We start from the raw sequence: 21,585 nt of genomic DNA on the forward strand, positions 1-21,585 counted from the left end.
TCCTGTCTGTCATGATGTTTCTGACACACTAAGGCCTAAAAGCAATGGAGCCAAGCTGACCATGGAATGAAACCTCTGGAAATTGAATCAAAATACATCTTTTCTTTTATAAATTGTTGTGTTATGCATTTTGGTTTCAGCAATGAAAAACTGACTATTAGATAGGTTTTATCTAGATTATAGTAATATTTTTATGATTAACCCTCAAACACAATATGCTATCCACAATAATTAGCATCCCACTATATATTTTTCACAGTTATCTTTTTTTCCACTTCCAGATGGCTCACTTTATTAATCAATTTTCTCCAGAGAAGAAGGATCAATAATCAGCTCATGTGATCATGGAGTCTGTAAAATTCTATGGCATGCCCTCTATAAGCTAGAGACCTAGAAAAGATGGTTTTATAATTTATTGGGAGTCTGAATTTTGGAAAACCAGGGAAATGGATCTCTCCCCTGACAACTGATGAAATCCTGAGGATTAAAGGAGCTACTGATGTATATTCTGCAAACTGAAGCCTCAGTAATCAGGAACTCTGATGCCAAAGGAAAGGAACAGTTGGATGTTCCAGCTCAAGAGGACAAAGAAAATTCAACATTTCTCTGTTTTTTTTTTTTTTAATTTTCATTTTTAATTATCTTTGTGTAAGATGTCCAGAGAAGATACTTGGTCCCAATAATTCTTTAACAGTCTACTGATTCAAATGCTAATCTCTTCTGGAATGACTTTCATAGATATTAATAGAAATAGTGATAACAATATTGATGATGATTATAGTAATTGCTGTTATTGTTATTAGTATTGTAACCAGCTACCAGTGTATCCCTTAACCAGCCAAATTCATATATAAAATTAACTATCACAGTCTCCAATATTCATTTCCACATACGTGTCCCAAGTCTTTTTTAACTTATTTTTCAGTAATTATAAATTAAAATATTTATTAAGATTTATAAAGGTGCTAAATATGGCAACACAGTTTGAATATGTAATACTTAGTTTTAATGTGTAAAATATTATCATCACAATTCTCAAAACCATCAAGAATAAAATTGATAATATAAAAAAGAAATATAATGAGGAACAATGTTTCAGAAATAGAAAATGAGTCATATTACAAAATAAAGTATTTTTTTATTTTGGGTGGAAACACCAATAGAATATACAACTGTTAGGAAATACTATAAAGTTAATACAAAATATAACAAAAATAAGAGAAATTAAAAATACTCATTAAAATATATTATATTTTGAGGAAATTATTCTGAGAAGGTGACAGAACATATATGAAGGACCAGGAATCTTTCAACCTAAGCAAGAATTTTACTTGTAGAATCTGTGTGCTATGATTATTTGAGAACTCTGGATTCTATTGAAAGCTTGCAATTTCCAGGAAGAGTTTTGGTTGGTAAATTTTGTTCAATTTTGATTCTTAATATGTTAGCAGTTATCCATCCCCCAACACCAACCACAAGGTAGATATCTGTGAATGCATTCTGGGGATGCAGAAGCCAAAAAGCCCCAGTCCAAATATCAGAGATCTGTGCTCTGATCACTGTTGGCTGTTTCTGTTCACAAAGCGAAAAAAGTGAATGACCATGTGGTTGTACCTCTTCCAAAGTAAGAAACAGAAAAGATAAAGGACCAATACCTTTCCCCTTCACCTTCATTATTTTTCCTCTCTTTTTATCCCTTCTTGGGCCAAACATTAAACACTAATACATTAAAAAGAAACCACATTTATAACAAAACAGAAGGTGACAATGCATGCCCAGGTAAAGGCATAGGATGAGAAAAAAACAGATAAAGAAAAAGAAGATCTTAAACTTAGCTCTCAGGCTAATCCTTAGTACAGAAACAGCCTATAACAATTAATAAATTTAAAAAGCAGCAACTCCTTGAAAAAGATAAAAATTCTAGTATTAAGTTTTCAACAATAAGAGCAAAAATTATAAGATACACAAAGAAACAGGAAAGTATGATCTTTTCAAAGAAACAAAATAATAATTATACTGAAAAATTTTGTGACACAGACCCTATAACAGATATTATACACAAAATCTTAAAAACAACTGTCATTTAGAAGGGTAAATAGCTAAATAACGATGTGGAGAAAGTCAAGAGGATGAAATGAAGAAATTTGCAATATCAACAAAGAGATGGAAACCTTATAAAGAACTAAAACAAAATTCTAGAGCTGAAAAGTACAATAAGTAACATAAAAATTTATTAGAAAGTTTCAAAGGCAGGAAGAAACTGAACTTGAAGATAAAACAACAGAATTAGTCTAAGTAAGTGAAAGAAATAACAACGCTGAAAAGTAAAAAGCCTAAGAGACATGTGTGATACATCCAAGTAGATTAAGGTACTTATTCGGGAATTTGCAGAAGAGAGAAATGTAAAAAATGATTATTTGAAAAAATAATGGCTAAACTTTATAAATTTGATAAATGACATCCATGTTAATATTCAAAAGCTTATGAACTCCAGGCAAGGTGAACTCAACAAGAGCAATGTAAAACATGTTATAGAATTTTGAAATTTTACAGACAAACAAGGAATCATAAAAGAAATAAGAAAGAAAAGGCTTGTCACAGTCAAAGAATCTTAATAATATTACTAGCAAGTTACTCAGAAATATTAGAGTCCAGACAGAGGGTGAAAATATTCTGAATGTTCAAAGGAAGTAAAACATTGTCAAATTAGTATCCTATATCTGGAAAACTATCCCCAGAAGTGAGAGAAAAGTTATGACATTCCAGAAAAAAAAAGAGCTAAAGAAATTTGTTAACCTCAGACCAATCATGAATGAAATTCCAGTTGTTAGGCAATAACTTGAAGCCATATGAACAAATAAAGATTATGATCAAGATCAATAAATTAAGATAAATAAGTGAGCACTTATAATTTAAGGAATTAATGCATTTAAATGAATTATTTTGTTTTGAGATAAACAATATATATAGATGTAATTGTTTTAGTTCATAAACCAAAAAGTATAATGATGAATCAATAATGAACCAGCATTTTGTGTGCTACTGAAATTAGGATACTAGAAATTCAAATTAGTTTATGCTAATTTGATGATTATAAACATAATACCATGTAAATCAAAATGAAAATAGCTACAGAATATATGTAAAAATTGTGAAAGAAATTAAAGATCATATTACAAAAAATGTTAATTGAATATCAGACTAAGATAAATTAAGGAAATAAAGAAGAAAAAATCTAAAAGTTATGTAGATAATCAATTGAAAAATAGCATCAGTCTCTCCTTATCAGTAATTACTTAAAATTAAAATGCATTAAATCTCCAAAACCCACAGAGACAAAGATAAGCAGTATTTATGTGTGTATACATGTGTGTGTGTCTGTGTGTATTTATATAGATATTTTTATATAACATGTATATATATATACATATATAACATAAATATATGTATATATTTATACATTATATGATTCAACTAAAGCTATGTATGCCACTCATTTTAAAGAATACCAATATAATACAAAAGGTGGAAAATTTTTTCCATGCACATAATACCCAAATGATGGCAAAAGTGGTGGTATAATTGGAAATAATTTGAGTCAGTACAACAAAATTTCATAGGTTGGAAGCTTATTACCTAGCATGGCAGTGTTGAAGTGGTAGAACTATTAAGGCATGGGGTTTAGTGTAAGGTAAAAGGGTATATACCCTTGGAAAGGAGTAACATAGTTTTAATGGTCCCTAGCTTATTCTCATAAGAGTCAGTTGTTTAAAGACAAAGACTAACTCAGAATCCCTCTTACTTCTTGTCTCATCACATAACTTCTCCTTCTCACACTTGTTTGTGATATGATGGCATTCACTAAGTTTTGATATAGTCAGAAGGACCTCACCAGAGGCTAAACCCATTATGTCCCTTGATTTTAGACTTTCATCCTCCAAACTAGAGAGCTAAATAAATCTCTTTTATTTATATACTAGAGAGCTAAATAAATCTCTTTTATTTATATACTCTTTTTCCATAACTAATATTATGTATTAGTTATGGAAAAAGAGTGGATTAGGACTGGTGACTATAATAATACAAAATATAACTTAAACAAATATACCATAATAAAAATAGTTACAAAAAACAAGAATATTTTATGCAAATAAAGTTTTACATTCATTAAGAAAAAATAAAAATCATGAAGTTTTATATTCCTAATAATTGTCATCAAAAATATAGAAGCAAAAACCAACAGAGTTGAAGTGAAAAATGGAGAGTTTTAAAATAAAGATTGGAGACTTCAATATTCCCTTAATAATGGCTAGATGAAAGTAGATGAAGAATTAAGACCTAGCACAATAAACTAACTAGATCAATCTTAAATATTCAGAATAATTCATCCTCCAAGAAGAGGATGCACATTCTTCCCAAGCACACATGGAACACTTCCTAAGATAAACCATAAAATTTTAGAGTAGGCTATAATTTAGCTTCCATAGATTCTAAATTATGGCTATCCAAAATTTCTTCTCTTGCAATTACAGGAAGAAGAAAAAAAAATCTATAATGGCAGTAAAACTGGAATATTCCCCAAATTTTAGAAATTGAACTTGATATTAAAACATCAAATGATTAAAAAATACATCACAAGGGAACTCAAGAAATACTTAGAACCAATAAAAATGAGAACACACAAACCAACATTTATGGAAAGCTATAAAAACCCTGCTTAGAGAGAAATTTATAACCATAAGCACATTAAAAAGACCTCAGTCAGCCTTCTAATTTTATAATTTAAATAATCAGAAAAGGGTTAAATTAAACCTAAACCTAGCAGAAGGAAGGAAAGGATGAATATTGAAACAGAGATAAATAAGATGAACAATAGCAAAAATCAAATTAAACCAAAAGTGTCTTTATAAAGATTGACAAATTTGATTTATCTTTTAACTAGCTGAAATACAGAAAAAGAAGAGAGAACAATTACTAATACCAAAAAAGTGAAGCTATTCTACAAATTCTACAGAAAAAAAGTATGAATGCATTAATTAACTTCATAGTATTCTAGTTTGATGACTCAAATGAAAATGATAGAGACACAAAGCCTATCAGGACTAAATTATAAGAAATATAAAATATGAATAAACCTTTTATGATTTGGATCTGGAATGTCCCACAAAATCTCATGTTGAAGGTAGGCTTTTGGGAACTGATTAGATCAAAAAGTTTCTAATATTATCAATGGATTAATCCTGTGCTGAATTCATAGCTGAATGGACTATAGAAAGTTGGTAGAAACAGTAGGAATTAGTACCTAGTAAAAGGAAGTGGGCTCTTGAGAGCAAGCCTTGCCCCTGGGTTCTCTCTCCTCTCTCTTTCTCTCTCTCTCTCTGTCTCTCTCTCTCTCTCTCTCTCTCTCTCTCTCTCTCTCTCTCTCTCTCTCTCTCTCCTCTCTCTCTCTCTCTCTCTCTCTCTCACACACACACACACACACACACACACACTCTTTCTCTTTTCCACCTACCATGAGGTAAGAAGTTGTTCTACACCACACTCACTGTGCCATGATCCTTTGCCTCACCACAGGCCCATAGCAATGGAGACAGCTGTTTATGGGCTGAAATATCTGAAACTACAAGCTAAAAACAAACAAACAAACAAACAAACAAACAAAAAATCCTCTTTTCCCCTTTAAATTGATCCTTATTTTCTGGAACGTTCTCAAAGTGACAAAAACTGACTAAAACAGTATTTATAAGAGGTAAAGAGATTGACTCAATAATCAAGAATTTTCTGCAGCTAATGGTTTCACTAGTAAATTCTATAAAGCATTCAAAGAAGAACTAATGTCAATCTTTTTCATACTTTTCTGAAGAATTGAAGAAGAGGAAACACTTTCAAATTCATTGTAATAGTCAAGTATTAGTTTGATATCAAAGCTAGAAAAAGAGTAGTGATTCAACATGTGAATATTCATTAACTTAATTTACCATATTAGTGGAAATAGTTGGGGGAACAACACCCGGGAATCAAAATTGCTAAAAAAAAAATACTTTTTGTGATAATGCACTCAATAAATTAAGTGGATTAAACAAACAAACTATATATATATATATATCTCCCCACAAATTTACAATAGAGTAAAAAAGAAACCCAAAGAATGGAACAAAAAGTAAGAAAAATGTGGTAGGTATATACACATGATGTATTATAATTATGTATATATATATATATATATATATATATATATATATATATATATATATGCCTCAGCATAATAAATAAGATGTAATATATGGAAAACTCATGGCAACCAGAAAACTGAATGGTGAAAGACTGAAAGCTTTTCCTCAAAGGTTAGAAATAGGTCAAAGATGTTTACTTTCACTACCTCTTTTTAACAGTCTTGTAGATTTCTAGACAGAACAATAAGGCATACAAAAAACTGGTTTTTACATCAAAACTGGAAAAAGATATTTAAAATGATTTTTGTTTACACATAATATAATCTTTTATGTAGAAGAGCCTAAATAATCTTTAAAATACTCTTAGAGATAAAAAATTCAGAAAAATGCCTTAACACAAAGGCAATGCACAAATCAGTTTTATTTCTATAAATAGCAATAAACCACCTGAAAAGTAAATGATGAAAATAATTCCTTTTTTGCAATAACATCCCAAAATAACAAAATACTTAGAATTTGAAAACAAAGAGATTAAAGACTCTTGCAAGATAAACTGTAAAACATTGCTGGCAGAAATTAAGAAAGATACAAATAAATGGAAATAGACATCATGTTTGTAGATGGGAAGACAAAAAAAGATGTCAGTACTACTGAAAGCATATACAGATTTAATGCAAATATTATCAAAATATCAATGATGGTGTTTGCAAATACAGAAAAACCAATCCTAAAATTCAAATGGATGTCATTGTTCCATTAATAGCAAAAACAATCTTGGAAAAGAAGAACAAAGCACAAGTATTCATACTTCCTAATTGGAGTTACTACAAAGCAACAATAATCCAAATAGCACTATACTGATACATGGATAAATTAAATCAAATATAAAACCCAGAAATAAACCCTAAAAAATATAGCCAAAATATTTTTTTTTTCACAAAGGTGTATGGACTATTTAATAGGGAAAGGACGATCTTTTTTTCCTAATGATGCTGCAAAAAACTGAATGTCCACATACAAAACAATGAAGTTGAGCCCTTACCTAAAATCATATTCAAAAACTAACATTTTATGGGTTAAAAAGCTGATTAAATATAAGACTTAAAGTTATAAAGCTTTTTAAAAAACATCATAGGGCAAATGCTTAACGACATTGAATTTGGCAATTGTTTGTTGTTTGTGTATTTATTTTTGGACATGGCACCAAATACACAGGAAACAAAAGAAAAATAAATTGGATTTCAAGTTCTTTTTAAAAATTATGAATCAAAAGGCACTACCAATAGAGTAAAAAACAAACCCAAAGAATGGAACAAAAAGTAAGAAAAATGTGGTAGGTATATATGCATAATATATTATAATTATACCTTAAAAGGGAAAGAAATTCTGACATATTACAACATGGATGAAACTTTGTGACATTATACTAAATAAAATAAGCCAATCACATAAAGACAATTGCTGAATAATTACATTATGTGAATTGACTATAGTAATCAAACTCATTAAGACAGAAATATAAATGATGATTTCCAGGGCATGAGGGGAAGAGGAAATGGTTACCCCTTAATAGCTATGGAGGTTCAATTAGATGACAAGTGTTATGCTGGTTGATGATGGTGATGGTTATACATTATGAATGTATTTGATATTACTAAACTCTAACAATAATGGTAATTTTTTGTTATGTGAACCTCACCACAAAAATTAAAATATATTAGATTTTTAGAAATAATAAGTGAATATAAATTTAAATTATTATTATGGTATTATTATAAATTCTTATAATGCATCTTTTGTAATCATATCTAATTAAAATTGACTCACCAAACCTATAGCAATAGCTTATAGATATTATTAAAATATATGTCAGTAAAAAACTTTCAAAAATGTCTGAATGAATCAATTTTAAAAGGACAGAAGCATTGTTAAAATACACAAGAAACTTCAAGTATGGTGCCAAAATCATTTAATAGAGCTAACATATTAGTAGTATTAAATTTAAAAAAACATTAGAGAAATGCATACTTTTACATAGAGGCATGTGCCCAAATATGTACACACCAACATATTTTCACAAACTGATACATTCACAGTGACTTAAAATATTTGAATAAAAGTAATTTAATTATTTAAAATTTATGTCATCTTTAAGAGTGAGAAATAGGAAGAGATAGAGAAAAAATAATCTATAGATAATACTCTTTAAATGTTTGACAGTTTTAATAAAATGTTCTTTGTCTTAGGGATAGATATTTAATTTCTTCATATTATACAGAATATTAATTACAAAGATATGATCACCCAATAATGAACCAAACAACATTTCATAATTTCTATTACATTTTGAGGTTTAGCAGTTATTAATGATTATAACTGTACATTATTTTAGACATTTTAGCAACTTGGATAACCCTGAAATAGGTCATGAGATGTAAATAATAGAATAGATAAATGTTGGTGTTTATAAACATGATCATCAAAAAATAAAATTCCTGAAGCAAGGTCAAACATTTTAGAACTAAAAGCACAATGCAGCAAAATGGACTAGGAAATAATGGGACAAATGACCAAAAACATTTTTTACATAATAATTCATATAGTAATATTATTTTATGAATGAAACTTTGGAAAATAAACTAATTTCCAACCAAGTGAATAGTTAAATTAATTATTGAAACTCTTTCAATGTAATACTCTGCTTCTATTAAAATTATATCACCATACATTTATAGATGTGGAAACATATTGAAGAAGATTGTCATTGAAGAAAGCAAGTTGCAACATATGTTCAAGACTGCTGAATTATGATTCAAATAGATTTGTTACATCTGCATATCTTTCTAAGCTCTTTCAAATGAGAATCTTTTAAATAATTAGCTAAAAGTGATACTGTGTCTTAAAATAGAATAAAATTAGAGGGAGTATTAATATAAAGGAAATGTATACAGTTTCTAAATGTATTTGTACAAACAATATCATTTTTTATTAATAAAGTGTAAATTATGAATAAATTATAGTAGTATCATTGAATAAGCATTTAATCATAAAACATTTTCTCACTACACATCATACATCAAAAAATAACCCAGAAATACTACAGATTTGATTTTTAAAATTTCAATAAGAATATAGGACATTTTTAGTAGACACATTGCTGACATCAATGTAGAAAATAACTCATAAAATTGAATGTGCATTTTAAAGTCATGTATGTTGCAAAAATAGCTATATGCAGAAAATAAATATACAGAAAACATGTATACAGTCCATAGAGAATTTGTTCCAGAATTTTTCACACATACTGCAATCTGCAGATGCTCAAATTCCTTGTATAAAATATTCAAATGCTTGCATATAAGCAATGCATGTTCTTCTGTATACTTTAACTCTCCTCCAGATAACTTTATAACACCTAATACAATGTAAATACTGTGGCAATACTTTTTACACTGCGTAATTTAGGAAATGTTGACAAGAAAAAAAATAGTCTTTACAAGTTCAGTACAGAGCAATTTTTATGTGAATATGTATGGTTGATTAAATCTGCTGATGCAGAATCCATGGACATAAAGAACCAACTTTTTGTATCTATCTATACATTTACATATTTCTTTGTATCTATTTATGAACATATTTATATGCATATATATACTATATATGAGATATAAAAAGGAAACAGTAAATTAAACATGCTTGCAATGGTAATAATAAAGTATCTCAATGTGTAACATTTATAAAATTTAATTAATATGTGGATATAAGACAGCTTTAGAAATGATTCAAAGAAAGAATAAATATATACTATATAATCAAGTTTTCTATTACTTAAAAGTAAATAGATATGACAGAGTGCTCAAATGATAATGATGAATCTGCAAACCCTCTTACCAAAATGTAACAGTGAAAAAAATGGCAATGTAATCAAAAATAATCATTTTAGAAATTCCAGAAATTAATCAGTGGTATATAGCCAATTGAAAAGCATCTAGTTAAGAACAATTGGAAACTCATGCTCAGATGAGTGGCTTTATGTAGCATTACTACATGCCTCTTTCCATCCTTCCACCAGCTCCATGGCAGTAGTTATGAAGACTAGCAACCTGGCTACCAGAGAAAGGGCTAATTTCTCTGAGAGGGAATTTCTAGTAAATGCTCCATGCTCAGATTCATTATGGAGAAAAAAATAATCAGGGGCAGTTGGAGATGCCTACATCAAAGTTGACTGAGTTTGCAATACAAATTGGAATAAGCAATAGACTAATAAAACAAAAAGCTAATAAGAAGATCCAGAGAAGAAAATAGTCATAGTGGAACTTATAATCTTTCACAGGTTCCTGAGGATCTTGAAGTCTTTGCATGTAAATAGCAGTGTTCTATCTAGGAGAGTCTAGAAAATATCCCAGCTGTATGCTCATAACTGGGTAAACATGAAACACTGCACAAGCAGAAATTAAAGGCTGGGCCAACTTATAAATTACCTAAATGTTAAATGCATACTCTAATCCTAAGCCTTACAGGTTTAAACTGTTTAAGTCCAAATTCTTACAATTCACTAGCTAACAAGCAGGTTCTACACACAGACTCATTGTTCAGCCAATGAAAATTTAAAAACAAACAAACAAAACAGAAAGAAAGAAATAAAATAACTGAGAAAAGTCAATGACAATACATGGAAGAACATAGAGTCCTTGTAGAATTAGACCAGGCAAGTTATGGAACAAATAAAAACAAATAATAAACTACAACTTCCGTAAGGGAGGATGAATACCAATCTTATTACAACATATTATCTATCTATTTCGTTCAGCAACAAAATCTAAAAAGAATCAGGGGAATGCAGCCCTGTGCAGAAATGAACAAAAGCAAAAACAAAACAAGGAATAAAAAACAGTTTGAGAGGACCTAGTTATTAGAATTAATAAACAAAGTAAGCTTCTAAAATGTTATTTTAAATCTCTTTAACTAAAGAAAGCCATATTCAAAAATTGAAGAAATGTGTAATAATGCCTCATCTAATAGTGAATCTTAACACAAAGAAACAAAAATGAATAAATAAAAATAAAAGAACTGAATAGAAATTTTGTTGGAGTAGAAAAAAATGTAACAAAACAATTTCACTAATGGGAACGTAAATTCTACCTAAAAGAAATAATTAAAAATCTTGAATCCAAATCTTTAATGTATTCAGTCTGGAAAATAATTAGATTGAAAAAAAAATGAAGGCTGAGAAGTTTTTAGGACATCATCAAGTTGGGATTCTTGTCATTGGATTCTCAGAAGAAAAGGAGAGAGAAGAGAAGACAAGATTTAAGAAATAATGGGGAAAAATTCCAAGTGTGAAGAAAAGCATTTGTCTATACATCTAAATGCTCAATGAACTAAACTGAAAAGGATTCACTCCTAGACAAAGTAAAATAAAACCATAAGAAGAAAAAACAAAAGTAAAATTCTTGAAATCATCAATAATGAAAGGACTTAATCAGGGTTTATCACTTTCAAGTGAAACTCAGTATGAATGATGATTTACTGTAGACTCGAAGATGCCTAAATTCAGATGTTGAAAGTATTATAAGGGAAGATTATGGAAAATATCTCAAGCAAAATCTCAACATTTTGATATAATGCTTCTTTTCAGAGCTGTTTAATTAAACATTCCTAATTCATTGGCTGCAATGTTTGTTATTATATTTTCCCATTTTAGTAAGATATTCTTTATTCTTTCTCCCATATCTACTTTTCTTTTTAGAAGAATGAGTAAATGTAAGATTTGTGAAATTGTGTTATTATGTAAAATCTGCCTGACAGTAGAGGAATTACAACAAATTTGGTTTAAAAAGCATCTATATATATGAAAAACATCTGTATTTTTGAGTCTCACCGAATGTTCTTATTAGCTAAATGTCAGAGCAGCACACTAAGAATGTTAGTCCTCTGCAATTACTTCACACCTGTCCACCTAACTTTCTCAACTCTGGTATGGCGTAACATCTGCTTCAACTATGATCAGATTGTGCTGATAACCTCACAATAGAAAGAAGTTAATATATAAGGGAGCTAACAAAGAACATGTACATCATTCCTCAATAAGTATGGAGTAAAAATGTATTTATTATTCATGAAAAGAGTTATAACATTTTTTTTCTTTATTTTTTGCAGCCATAAGAGAATAAGGTAGCAACCTATATTAGATCATAAATCATATTGGACAAAATTTGCCTTATGTAATGCTGCCAGAACACTTATTTTATATTTCTTATATTTTTCACTTTCTAACCATAATTATATATATATATATATATATATATATATATATATATTCCAATTTTCCCATTCTACCTAAAAGTATTGTGTAGATATATTAAGATAAATACATTCCTCATTATGAATGAATTATACAAACAAAATAATAAAAATTATTTCATATCAAAATTAGGCATAATGACAGATGGGTGTCATTAACCACTTAAGGTTTTCCTTTTGTAAGCTGAAGAAACTGTCCAGGATTTATTCATAAAATATGTCAATTTTTATCTACTTCCACTACCACCAGCAACTAAAGTTGCCTTTTTAGAAACTCCGGGGTGGGGGTGCACTTAACTAAAAGCATTTCATATGATATATCTTACAAAATATGAAATGTAAGTTTAAAATCTGAAATATGAGTAGTAAATATATTTTCTGTTTCTTTTCAATAAAATTTTAAACATATTACATGTTGAATAATAGTTTCTGTTCTGGCCTATAAATAAAACATATTAAAATACTATGTCAGAAAAAAAAATGTGAAAAATTACATTTTAGAGGGAAAGCAGAAAAATCAACAAAAGCTTCTTTTAAGTTACTTTACTATATTAAAAATGGTGTTAGATTTGGACAGATTTAAGATAACATTTATTTCTCCCCAAATCTTTAAATCTCTAGTTTTACATTTTGCCAGAGGTTATATCCAAATCGGGTACATCAAATTTTAATATTAAATAATAAATCAACTTTTTGATTGTTTTCAAAATATGTTCTCTTCTTATGAGCACAGAGGTGATTTCAGTCTAACTTCTTCATTTTTTTGAATTTGTGCATAAGAAAACTTTGTATCCAAGTTAAATGACCAGAATATTTTCTCCAGTAGAGAGGCTAAAAATATTCTCAGGTAGTGAATAGCATTATAGAAATGCTTTACAAAAAGAAACTGAACTCTACTGAGGCTCCACTACAAAGTCATTCAAGGATTTTTTTTCCCCCACAGATATCTGTAGAATTCAGGATGATAGGATGTGTCTCAAACATACATGTCCATTATACTCTAAAACTCTTTGTAGACATTTACCTCTTCCTAATGTGGGGGAAATTTATGGTCTCTATATGATTGGATGAAAAGATTTCCAAGTTCTAGCAATGTCATCTTGATATTTGGACTACTTTCAGCTTCTGATCAATGAAGCTTACTCATTTCTATTGAAAATATTTCCATGTTTTTGATAAGTTCAACAACCTGCTTCAGCCTGATATTGAAAGTGGTATGTGTTTTGAATATATGCATGTTTCAGCTTATTAGCTGTGTCTTATTGTTCGTAAGTACCTGTACTATTCCTTAAATTGATGGGAAAGTCTATGGAGACATCCAATTGCATGAAGGTTTGAGGCTTTCCTGAAAAAAAAGAAAAAGAAAAAGAAAAAGAAAAACAAACAAACAAACAAAAACAAAACAAAACAAAAAACCTGGAAGTGAGAAAAGCCACAGGCAGGAATGAAGGTTGTCTGAATAATAAAGCTTAAGTTGTCAAAGATAAGAGAAAAATATGAATTACAACAGATCATTTTTACTTCCCCTGTCTAAATCCTAGGTGTGCGTGCTGCAGGGGTTGGGGGTACATCCGTAAATACAGAAAAATGAACAGAGCATTGCATTCTAAGATCTGAGAACACTGCTTGGTACTTTTAAACATATTCCAACACAGAAGTAATTATGAGACATCTTCTATTTTATTCCTACTAAGGGATTTCCATCACAAGTAGTGCATTCTGGGAGAGAATAAGTGGATGGCATTCAGTGAAAGAAGCAGCTTCCAAGGGTGGGGGGGCAGCCATGCCTTTGGAGGTCTCTTTCCAGCCTCACATGGTGACTGGAGTAATAGCATCCAACAGAAGGGCCAGAAGCAGTCAGAGGACTCCATTTCCTGGGCTTTTGCCGCATGTAACACAATCTGAGAAATCCAAAATATCTAGGGGGAAAGAACAGACACTAGAAGGGAGATGGAATTTCTCCATAAGCCACTTAGGAAAAGGGCCAGAGAACTGTTAAGTGATTCCTCTTAAAAGTGCCCCATAGGCTGGTGAGGCCTGTGGAAAGTCTCCTCACAGCAGTGGTGCTATTCTTAATCTGTTTTGACAGAAATGTGAATTACACATGGATACCTCCACCTCCTTTGAGAATTACACATCATGTACGGATAGTTTGTGTCCATAACTAATTTGATATTTAGGTCACACATCTGTATTTTATCAGTTCACACACACTAAGCAGGGCTCAAGTCATGCCCCTGTTCAATCTCTGCTTTCACATTCACATGTTATGTTTCTGTCAACAGCACACCCTTTCTTTACCTCAAGAAGTGATTTTAGCTTCAGAATTGTACTCTCTAAACTGCCTATGGTGCTTCTGGTATTCATTTCCTTCCAGACTGAAATAACTGTCACGTTAGTTTTATCGACATTGGTATCCTCATGTGAACATAATTCCGCTGACACAGAAGATAGGCACAAAAGAGGCAGTATTATGTTCATTTTACAGTTAAATGTTAAAAAGTAATTTAGGTATTCAGAAGTTTTCTGAAACCATTTTCATAACACATGAACAAAATTGTATTTTTTAGTGAAATTATTTAAAAACAAAATATTGTTTTTCACATGCAGTTATTACTGTGATGTGAACTCTTTTCAGTGTTTCAACTGGTTTTCACAAAAGTGCATACATTTGATGATCAATAACCAAGGAGGATATCGATGATCAGATAATTCAAAACATAATCAAAACATAATCCTTTGTATATGTATAATAACATTTAATATTGAAGTAAGTTGGATATCACCACTTTGAGCTTTATTCAGCATAGTAAATTTCAGTCAATGGATGTTATTCTTACTCTAAGCAGAATTTTAGACAGTATTAACTATTAATATGTCTTAAAAATGTCTGTGTCCCAATATCTGGAAACTGATTACCTTTTCTTCAATAGAAACTTTGCAAATGTTATTATAGGTATAGACCTTTTGATGGGGGTTATTATCCAGGTAGACCAACATAACTTCAAGTACCCTTAAAAGTGAAAGAGGCAGAATAAAAACACAAAAGACTTTCAACTATATTTGCAAAAGGCACAGAGAGATGCAAAACCATTAGCTTTGAAAATGGAGGAAGTGAACAAAGAAATGCTGGAAAATGGAAAAATATTTTTCCCTAGAGCCTTTGGAAGGAAATACAGCCTAGCCTGACACCTTCATGACATCTCAGTGGGACATACGTTGGATTTCTAACTTATAAAACTGGTCTAAGAGAATAGTTTTTTTAAGCCACTAAGTAAGTTATTACAGCAGCAAGAAAAAATATTCCAGCAGATAAAATAATTTCCATATTCATTTTTTAAGAAAATCAATATACTGTACCATCATATATAGTAAATGTCAAAATTAAATACCTCCCCTCCTCCTCCACAAATGTCACTACTTCTAAGTTTAAAGAAGTGAGGACTTTGGGAGATAATCACAAGATAATCACAATCATTCTGTGTTTTAGTTTTTATGTGTTTGCCAATTCTTGCTGATCTCAAGGAAAAAAACAACTAATTTGTCTCTATCCAAATCAGTAGTACTTTAAAATATTCCTGAGTCACCACCTATATTAACATGACAATTTATTCAATTCTGGGTTTTTTAAAAATATACTTTCAACATCAAAAATAATTTTACATCTCACCAGAAAAGACCATGAGATTTGAAATATCTTTACTTTTGTGGAGTAAATATTGAAATAGTAATTTTTTATTATATTTATAACATAGTTCATTCTCACATGAAGATTATGCTGGTGATATAAGTGGTAGGTGATATACATTAAACTTCCAATATATACTATACAAACATTCCTTTATGCAGGATTCAAACCAAAGCTTTGTGTTTTCCAGATACCCTTTCTCTAAGCTCCTGAAATTAAATAAGTTCCAACCATTTGGATGACAGGTAATAAGGTTTAAAACACAAGAGTTCAATAGAAACGGTTTTCCCATGACTTTGGCTGGGAAGTGAAGCTACTGGCAAGTGAAGCTCAGAAAGTAGGAGTGTTCCCTAGTGTAGTGTTTCAGGGTCCATTTCCCAGCCTCCTGGGTGTTATAAGTAGAGAAGGTACAGCACCTATATTTTGAGGTTCATCTATGGATCAAAGCATCAGGAGTACTTTTACAGCCTCCTGATTGTCAGGCTGTGTTTGCAAAGAAGAAGCTCTTGTTCCAGGTATGTTACTAGTTCTGACCTCAGAGGAGGTACTCTGTGAGTGGTTAATCCTGAGTAGGTCTAGGAATTTCAGCAGACCAAGCTTAGGAAATGTCATTTAGCCCTAATAAAAACATAGTTTTGTATATAATTTTTTCATGCTTAAAAAATGCATGGAGTATTTTCTGTTTTCTGAATTGAATTTTGGTAAAGAAGTCTATTCAGAAAAACTAAAGATGCATTGGCCATAAAAATTGCTGTGCTATTTGTCATAAGATCAATATATTCTTTATTATTAAAGGGAGAGTTTATTGTAAGGCAATTGTAGTAGCTTAATTACCAGATATCTGCATTTACAAATTCATGTACATATTTTTCCTAGAATGGAATGCTTTTATCCATTTCAAAGGAAGGGTTATAAATATACCTACCAGCACTTAAAAAATATATTAAATAAGAAAACATCCATTATTATTTAATAACATTGCTGTTATGCAAGCAATATTTTGTTTATATAAAGGAAAAATCATAAAATACTGCATGTACCTACTTCTATATACAGATATGTATACACTACAGACTAAGTAGTGATATAAATATATATGTATCTTGACATCTATGTACATGTGTATGTGTGGAGGGGCAGAGAGGGAGAGATAAGAAATAAAATAAATTTGAACTCACAGTTAAGCTTGCTTTTACGTTCTTTTAAGAGTTACAGGTCAAATAATATAATTGGTATCTTCCTAAAACATAAAGGGAAAAATAATAAAAGAGATGTATCTGCACATTCTAGTTTAATCCATCTCTAATTAGTTTTGTCAGTATTTCTCAACTTTCATGTCATTTTCTTCCAGGAGGTAGCCTTTTATTTTACTGGAGATTTATGAAACCTCTTACACACAGTCAATAAAGCTGTGACCACCTCTCACTGCAGCCCTGTCATTTAGTTTTCCTTCATTATTAAGTGGGCAAGGCACTGTATATGATAATTATGTTCTCAATGATGGAACCTATTCAGAACACATTTAGCTTTCTATCAGAGTCACTGTTCTTGAATTTTAACACGAGGGACTATGCAAATAGGTGCACATAGTGATTTGAACTTGCAAAATGAAGCTTTTATTTCTTGACGATATTTGTAAATCCAAAAAGCATTATACAGGAAAGTAATAGGATTTTTATGCATCTTTTTTAATTATAGGTAGTTTTATATTTTAGCTTTGCAATCAAGGGCAACATGTTAATTTCTGGGAAGTTATATTTGTATTCTCTGAATCCATTCCCTAAAAATTAAGATATTTTAAATACCATTAATGTCTTTATGTTGATTTCTAATAATTTTCAATATATTAGAAAAAAAGTGCTTGAGACATTCCACCAGGATTTATATTTGATACATAGGGAGATCTTAACCAGAAATCGGCAAAAATAGCACCATGGTACAAATAAAAGACCCAAGGAAAGTGACTTGCCTTTTTTGTGTGGTATAATTTTTAAAAATTATGGTGAGTAAAAGTTATAAATTTAAAATACAACCATTTCATTTATTTTATTTTACATAAGTTGCCCAAAGTTTTGAGTTTATGCAAGTCTAATGTTTTGGGGATCCATTTTATTCTTTTCAAAGTCTTTATTTAAAAATGTTGTTTTCAAGTTGTTGTTTTTAACTACCTAAACAATTTTCAATTGTACAAACCATATATTGTTAGACAGAAGATCTGTCACTATGACTCAGTTGTTATAGCTTCTGTATTTCAGTGTAAGTTCAACAAAGGAAAGTTTTACAGAAATATTTGCATTTTGAATTTGAGGACAATAACAAGAGTATTAAATGTGCTTGGTTGCTATTAATAATATTAATTAATTACTTTGTTTCTCCTAAGTGCTATATAATCCTTCTTAGGATATGTGATAATCATTTTAGCATGTCTAAACTTTTGACATTTTAGAAGGTCCCATCTACCAGATTGAGCCAGCAGAGTAAATTAGCACCTTCCCAAAGTGGGCATGGAAGCCAAAGAGAAGCAATGCAGATTGAAGACAAATCCAGTGAAATCAAGTTCTGGGTGAGATAGATATGAATCATTCAACTTAATAAGTAATTAAGACACTTAGGATTTATCATGTGCAAGATCCCACTTGTTTTTCTGCTCATTTATGGTCAGATCTTCAGGAAAATAATATATGAGTATATAAAGTCAATGCAATTAAGAAGACGTAAATGAAGTAGAAGAAAAAGAAACCTTTGAACATAGAATTTTTAAAAATGAATGGCTGAACTAAAGAGAATAGTCTTACAAGCTGGGCATTGTTCACTCCAGTGATACCAGAGACTGTGAAGGATGAGGCAGGAGGATCATGATTTGGAGGCCAGCTTCTGCAACTTGTTTGAGATCCTGTCTTAAAATAAAATGTAAAATAAGGAAAAAAATAAAGAAAGTGATGTAGCTCAGTGGTAGAGTAGCTCAAGTTCAATCCCTGGTATCACTCCAAAACCAAAAGAGAATGGTCATAGTAAGAACTGGCACTGGAAAGTTTAATTGTAAAATATATTTCAAAGAACTGATGAAAATATAAGACACTTACAATGATAAATGAGAAATAAGCAATTAGAGGAAATGGTAAGACTTTTTTCATCTGTGTCATCAGTATTCATACGTTTTACATAAATTATATAGTCATATACTTTTCTTCCTTTCTTCAGTCCTGAGAAAATGCAGTACCTTCCTCAATTTGCTACATAGGTTTCATATTTTCTGTTGTGCAATATTTTGTTAAGGCAATATATCATAGGTGATGCTTTTCTTGATTTATGGGTGGCATAACATTTTAATAAGTTTTATTAATGCTATTATATACACATATTATGCATGTAATTATTTTTCTATTTTACTAATTTAAAAATTGATTTCAAAGTGAGGATATAGTCAAAAGTATAACGATAATTGCGATTTTTTAAAAAATGTTATATAATGCTATATTATTTTTATAAAGATCTGACAATCTAATGAGAAAGAACATGAGAGGGAAAATACATGTGATAAATGTCCAATGTCTTAATTTTATATTGTGAGAAGTTAAGATCATTCAATGAATGATCCAACTATACTTCTGTTTATTCTTGGCAGATTGGACAGAAATACTAGTTCCTTGCATATGAGTCAGACTTTTTAACAAATAGTTCAGAGTTATGATATTAACATTTGCTATGGATTATATATGACTTGTACCCTAAAGTTTCATGTACTTGAGACTTAGTACCCAATGCAATATTATTAGAAGTTATGGAAACCTTGAGAGGCTATAATACCTTTAAAAACTATTGGGAAATAGTAGGAGATGATGATCCTTGGGGGATCACCCCAGAAGAATTAATGCCTGTCATATGGTGTTAGTGGGTCAGGACTGGATTGCAGGACTGGATTGTTGCCACCAAAAGGTGAGTTGTGATGAAATTGAGTTCAACCTTCTTTGTCCATTCTCAGAAGTTGCCTCTTTGGGAGTGCTACCTCTACTGGGTGTCATCTGCTACATTAGTACTGAGTGTGAGGCCCTGGCCAGACACTGCTGGCTGATTTTGAACCTCCTGCTTCCAGAACTGTTAGCTAAATACAACTTTCCTTTTACATTGCACCAAGATTCACATATTTTGCTTTAGCAAACAATGCAGACTGAGATAACATGTTTATTTCATGTGCAGAAAATGTACTAAGAAAATCATTTTGGAATAGTGTTGATCACAAAAAAATCCATTGATAGGAGTGTATAATTCACATTTATTAGAACTTGGTAGAATTTAATTTAATTGCTTTTGTATATATGGTCTTATTTACAAAAGTCCAAATAATACTGCAGGCCTTGAGGGATACATATTCTCTGTAGAAATTTCTTATCATTTCTACTATATGTTGAAAACAGCTATAGATAATATATATTTTTAATTGGGCATAATCATCTTCTGATATGTTAAAATTTTATATACAAATATAAGTAGTGGATATATTTTATCAAGGCAGAATATACAATTTCTAAGAGATAAGTTGTTTTTAAATTATTTTCATGAAACTGAAGGGAAATTGAATTCCCATTTATTGTAAATGGAAAGAATTATTGTATAAATAAGCATTCGCAATTGTAGTTATTATCCCTCAAGTTATTTTTTCTTATGTGACATTTTTATTCATTGATTCACTCATTCACTCATTCACTCAACCAACATTTTTTGAACACTTATTTTGTCCTAAGCGTTGTGATCAACATTAAAATGTAAATGAATAATCTGTTCATAATTCCTATCCACAAGGAGCTAAAATTTAGGGAGACATAAATACACATTTCAAAAATAACAAACACTCATCATTTCTTTGTGACAAGAACTTTCAGAAACCTCTCATATCTATTTTGAAATATAGAAAGTTATTGTTATTCCAATCACCCCACTATGCAAGAGAACACCAGAACTTATTCCTCCTGTGTAGCTATGACTTTGTAGCAGTTTTACCAGTTCTGCTCATTTCCACTCCTTTGCTCTTTCTCTGGTGACTATTATTTTACTGTCTATGACTATTGTGTTATATGCTAATAAATAAAAAATACCTAAAAATTAAAAAGTTGCTATAAGTGAATAAAATTTTTAAATAAATAAAAATAATCAGTGGATATTAATTGAAACATTCTACAAAAACATACAAAATTATAAGGTCCCATGTAGGGATCAATGAAAATTAATAAGGTCATAGTTGTTTGAAACCCTGTGCACTTATATATAATCTCATAAACTATATTTATATTTTAGTATACGGGAATAGAAACAGAATTTTCTACTACAAAACACAACATGCTTGGGGAAAGGAGGATTATAATGAATTCATGGTTTTAATTTATTTATGCTACCTTTAAATTGCCAGAATTACTTTCTTTATAA

The sequence above is a fragment of the Urocitellus parryii genome, chromosome 10 (genome assembly GCF_045843805.1).
Source record: "Urocitellus parryii isolate mUroPar1 chromosome 10, mUroPar1.hap1, whole genome shotgun sequence".
Lineage (NCBI taxonomy): Eukaryota > Metazoa > Chordata > Mammalia > Rodentia > Sciuridae > Urocitellus > Urocitellus parryii.